We start from the raw sequence: 6,255 nt of genomic DNA on the forward strand, positions 1-6,255 counted from the left end.
GGCTTGCACCGCGAACCAGTAAAAGGAACCTGGAGTGAGCCGGATGAGAAGGAAGCCCGAGCGGAGCTTCGGTGTGGAGGTGGGTATCTGGGTGCCTCGGGATTACAAGCCAGTGGGGTTTTTCTGGGAAGACCTGGATTCCTGACGTAAGGCGTTGGACCTGTCTTCCCGGTACATTTCTCTGCAATCCTCTCCCTAGGAGGGGAAGTCGGGTTTTGATTCTTAAGTCAAAACTTCAGATGATGGGGTTATGTAAGATGATGGGGTGGGGGTAGGATACACACCATCTGTGTATAATGATGAGTTACCGAATGCATCACGTGCTTTACGTGTGAGTAGGGGCAACACCAGCGTCAGACTTACTGTCCGATGCTTGTGTGAACCTGCACTGCAGAGGGCTCCGGTAAGCCTCCTGCGGGAGCCTGGACCAAAACCCGCGGATCCCGGGAAAGCCTCCCACACTAGACTCGTTAGCAGATATGCCAACCAGTGTCCAAGGATATTTTATGTTTTATTCCCCTCCATTTGTGCTAGGTGGAGAAGGAAATGGCAACCCACTCCAGTATTCTTGCCCGGAGAATCCCATGGACAGAGGAGCCTGGTGGGCTACGTCCATGGGGTCACAGAGTCGGACAGGACTGAGCAACTAACGCATTTGTGCTAGGGGCCAAAGTGAAAAAACCACCGACAATCCCTTAACCTAGCTAATGAGCAATGCAACTGCCATTACAACATGATGACCTGTATCTCAGAAATTTACAAGTCTGCTTGAGAAGTGAAAATATGACATCAGCAATATTTTATTTACAAGAGTAACTCCTGAGGTTCATACTCAACTGTCGCCAGGCAATTGCTCTCTGTATAAATTAAAAACTTAACAAAATGATACATCAACACTGTAGCAAAATCTGAGAAATGTATAAAAGGAGAATAGAAAATAATTAACATCAAAGACGGAGAAGGCAATGGTAACCTTCACTCCAGTACTCTTGCCTGGAAAATCCTATGGACAGAGGAGCCTGGTAGGCTAGTGTCCATGGGGTCTAGAAGAGTCAGACACGACTGAACAACTTCACTTTCACTTTTCACTTTCAAGTATTGAAGAAGGAAATGGCAACCCACTCCTGTGTTTTTCCCTGGAAAATCCCAGGGACAGGGGAGCCTGGTGAGCTGCCGTCTCTGGGGTCACACAGAGTCGGACACAACTGAAGCGGCTTAGCAGCAGCAGCAGCAGCAGCTTATCCTTGGCCTTTAAACTTTATTCTGAAGCTTCTCAACACCTTAAGTCCCTTGAGAACATTTAGATAGTCTCTATTCTCCTTTTTCCTATACAATCTCTATTCCAGATTTTATTCCTATTATTTTGTTCTGAAGGATGGTTATTTCTCACTAAAAAAAAAGTTTGTATTCACCTCAAAATGATGAAAGTTACAAGTTTGGGAAATTGTGATCACTCTTTGTGTGTGTGTGTGTGTGTATATATATATATATATATATATGATATATATATTTTTTAAATCAGTTTCAGAAAACCCAAGGAAAATAATCAGTACTCTGGACCAACCTTATCTTCTTGGACCAACCAGTAACATTTGACCCACCCAGTCACTGTCTTCTTGCTGTAGTTTGTCTTTAATGGCTTCTAAGTTAGTCCATGTTGTGGGTTTTCCTTCTTCCTTGCTCTCCCTTACTCACTGCTCCTTAGCTGTCTTGTGTGTTTGTGCTGGTACCCAGCTTCTCCACCCACCAACCTTCTTGGAAAAGTGCCTGCAGCCTTGATCCTCTAACTGGCTTTTCCACCTTGTCCGGTTTTAAACTCCCTTTTAAACACCAGGTCTCCCAGCCTGGCACTCTGTGATGACCTGGAAGGGTGGGATGGGGTGTGGAGGGAAGCTCTAAAGGGAGGGGGCTATGTATATATAATCATGACCAATTCGAGTTGATGTATGGTAGAGACCACCACAGCACTGCAAAGCAATTATCCTCCAATTAAAAACTAAAAAAGAAAAAAAAGACACGTCTAGTTTGAAGACTCCTTTTCTATTTCTAGCCCTGATCTTCCTTGAGTTCCAGTCTCATATATCAAACCAGATAGTGGACATCCTCCCTGTCCATCATCATAGACATTTGACAATAAACTGTCCTACAAATTCTTCTTGCCCCCACTAACTGCTCAACTCTTCCCCGTCTGAGTTAATGACATTTAATCTGCCCTGCCATCAGGCCAAAACCTGTGGAGCCATTCTTAACTGCCCTTGTCATACCCCACATCCAATCCGTCAGCGAGTCTTGTCTGGTTGGCCTCATGTGATCCACCTCCTACTAATTCCCCCGCTTTGCTTCTTGTCACCTTCCCCTTTGTCTGGGACACACGTGTGCACACAGGTGCCTGCTTCAGGGCTCCTCTCCCGTTGTTCAGGCAGCTGCCTGGCTTCCTTCTGCTCCTCGCTTGAGTCCCCGCCCAGGAGCCACATCCTTGTCACAGTCCCGAACACTCGGGCACTCTCTGTTCCATTCTTGCCTTTTATTTTCATCTCAGCATGAAAAATATTTGAGGGACTTCCCGGGGAGTCCAGGGTTGAGTATCTGCCTTCCAATCCAGGAGAAACAGGTTCAATCTCTGGATGGGGAAGGATTATCCCACATGCTGCAGGGCATTAGCCCTTCGCCTTGCAACTACTTGAGCTGGTGAGATCTAGAGCCTGGGCACTGCAACTAGAGAAACTTGCGGGCTGCAACTAAGACCCATCACAGCCAAATAAGTAAGTTTTTTTTTTCAAAAAAGAAAAGTATTTGAAACATACACGCATGTGACCTACCTGTTACCTGCTCCCTGTCCTACTCTCCCTCCTGCCAACATGGATTTTAAGCTCTCCCATGGGAGAAGGGGCTTCATCCTTCTTTGCCACACAGAGATGCTCCATAAATACTTGAATGGATATCTGAAATTGTAATCTTACTGAAGTAAAGAGGCAAATATTTCAAATGACACAGGATATTGACTGATTATGATGTAGGATGGTGATCCAGGGTTGGCAGGAACTGGGAGGTTTATTGGGATACAGAACTTTCAAAGCTAAAACCAGGAAAGTTCTGGACGAACAGACAAGTCGGTCATCCTAAGTTTTGTCACCATTTTGACAAACTGTGACACTAACAAAATCTAACTTGGAATATAGATTTCTGAGATTCTTCCAGGGCTCCCAACTAGAGCAATTTTAAAAATAATTATTTATTGAAAGTTTACAAAATTGAGCAGAGGAGGGGGAAAAGAGGAAAGGGGATTGAAAGCTTTAGAAGCCGCAGCAGTCATTGGGAGAACTGGAAAGATTCACACATGGTGCAAAGGAGTGAGCAGAGGTGGCTGGGAGGAAATCAAGTGATGAGCAGGAGAAATTCCACGGCCATCCAGTGGCTGGGACTCTGCAGTCTCACTGCGGAGGCTGCAGGTTCACTTCCGGGGAACTAAGATCCTGCAAGCCACGTGGTGTGGTCAAATAAACAGAAAAGGTGATGAGCAGGGCCTCAGGGCTCTACATGGAAAGTGCTTTGGCTCCTGCAGAAACACCATTCTCTACTTCAAAACCTACAAGTCTGTGGACTCTCTTGGGGAAATGGAACATTAAGAGCTGCTGTGGGGATAATATTTTTGAAACCTGAACTGTCAATTTTTTCCTCCCTTCCATCCATCCCAAGACAATAATTGAAGTTGTTTCTGTTACAAAAAAGTTATAGAAAAAAAAAAAAGTAACAGAGCAGAAAGTTCTTGTCTCTCATTTCAAGATTCCCAAAGCCTGAAACCTTTAAAGAGATAGTGCTGCTGGGTACTTCTGAGACAAAATGTGATTGAGGAAGTTTCTCTGCAGTAAAAAGTGCTCATTCAATCAACAAATACTTACTGAATACCTAGTAAGAGCCAGGCACTGCTCTGGAATCTGAGTATATGGCAATGGACAGACCAAGTCCCATCCTGTGGAGGTCTTTTTTGTTGTTGTTGTTCACTTAAAGAAATCACTTTCCAAGTTTTGTTTTTATTTTCAAGTTTCCAGATTTTCTATTCTATTTATTAAATAAAATAAGGATTATTTAAACAAAATACTGCTGCAATACTGTGACAGTTGACATAATAGCCAAAATGACTCAGTTCAGTTCAGTTGCTCAGCAATGTCCAACTCTTTGTGACCCCATGGACTGCATCATGCCAGGCTTCCCTGTCCATCACCAACCCCCAGAGCTTGCTCAAACTCATGTTCACTGAGTCAGTGATGACATTCAAACACCTCATCTTCTGTCTTCCCCTTTCTCCCACCTTCAGTCTTTCCCAGCATCAGGGTTTTTTTCCAGTGAGTCAGTTCTTTGCATCAGGAGGCCAAAGTACTGGGGCTTCAGCTTCAGCATCAGTCCTTCCAATGAATGGTCAGGACTAATTTCCTTGAGGATTGACTGATTGGATATCCTTGAAGTCCAAGGGATTCTCAAGAGTCTTCTCCAACATCACAGTTGAAAAGGATCAATTCTTTAGTGCTTAGCTTTCTTTATAGTCCAACTCTCACATCCATACATGACTACTGGGGAGAAACAAATCTTTGACTAGATGGACCTTTGTTGGCAAAGTAATGTCTCTGCTTTTTAATATGCTGTTTAGTTTGGTCATAGCTTTTCTTCCAAGTAGCAAGTGTCTTTTAATATCATGGCTGTAGTCACCATCTGCAGTGACTAGAGTCTAGGAAAATAAAGACTGTCACTATTTCCATTGTCTCTCCATCTATTTGCCATGGAGTGATGGGACCAGATGCCATGCTCTTAGTTTTTTGAATGTTGAGTTTTAAACCAGCTTTTTCACTGTCCTTTCACTTTCATCATGAGGCCCTTTAGTTCTTCTTCACTTTCTGCCATAAGGGTAGTGTCACCTGCATATCTGAGGTTATTGATATTTCTCCCGACAATCCTTGATTCCAGCTTGTGCTTCATCCAGCCTGGCATTTCTCATGGTCTGCTGCTGCTGGTGCTGCTAAGTCGCTTCAGTCGTGTCTGACTCTGTGCGACCCCGTAGACGGCAGCCCATCAGGCTCCTCCGTCCCTGGGATTCTCCAGGCAAGAACACTGGAGTGGGTTGTCATTTTCTTCTCCCCTTTTTTTTTTAATTGAAGTTATATTTTGTTAGTTTCAGGTACCAGCAAAGTGATTTGGTTATATATACCTGTGTATATATACATATAATGAAAATACACACACATACATACACACACATCCTTTAAAAAAAAAAAAAAATATATATATATATACACATTTGGGGACTTCCCTGGTGGTCCAGTGGTTAAGAATCTGCCTTGTAATACAGGGGACACTGGTTTGATCCCTGGGCCGGAAATTAAGATCCCACATGCCACAGAGCAACTAAGCCCCAGTGCTGCAACTGAGATGTGATGCAGCCCAATAAATAAATATTAAAAATACATCTATACATACAGTCTTTGAAAATATACATAAATACATATAATCAAATATATTCTTTTTAAATATATATACATCTTTAAAATATAATCAAATATATATTTTAAAAAATCTATACATTTATATAAACATTCTTTTGCAAATCCTTTCCATGATAGATTATTACAAGATATTGAACATAATTCTCTGTATATGTGTGTGCTTAGTCGCTCAGTTGCGTTTAACTGTTTTTGACCCTATGGACTGATAGCCCTCCAAGCTCCTCTGTCCATGGAATTTCCTAGGCGAGAATACTGGAGTGGGTATTTCCTATTCCAAGCGATCTTCCTAACCCAGGGACTAAACCCCACATCTCCCATCTCTGGCATTGCAGGTGGATTCTTTACCCACTGAGCCATCAGGAAGGCCGTAGTTCCCTGTGCTTTACAACAGGGGTTATTGTTAACCTATTTTATATAAGGTAGTGTGTATCTGTTAATCCCTTGCTTTGTGGACCTTTTTAGTCAGGGTGGGCGTGGCGTGGTGGAGGGACAAATAAATATATCCAATGGTCATAAGTAGCATAAAACAAAGAAGACAACAGAGTTCCAGGGCAGCCCTGGGAGGTGGGGCAGGGAGTGGGTGCCAGGCAGAGGGGGCTGGCCGGGGAGCCCTCTCTGATGGAGATGAAGAGGAGGGGACCCGGATCCCTCCTGTCCACATTACCGCACAGTATCCACTTTTCACCGCCCATCACAACTTGTTTTAAAAAGGGAAGTTTCCACTACTTTTAGGTAGAGAACAAGTGGAAATATGGTCAAG

Source organism: Capricornis sumatraensis, chromosome 4, assembly GCF_032405125.1.
Source record: "Capricornis sumatraensis isolate serow.1 chromosome 4, serow.2, whole genome shotgun sequence".
Taxonomy (NCBI): Eukaryota; Metazoa; Chordata; class Mammalia; order Artiodactyla; family Bovidae; genus Capricornis; species Capricornis sumatraensis.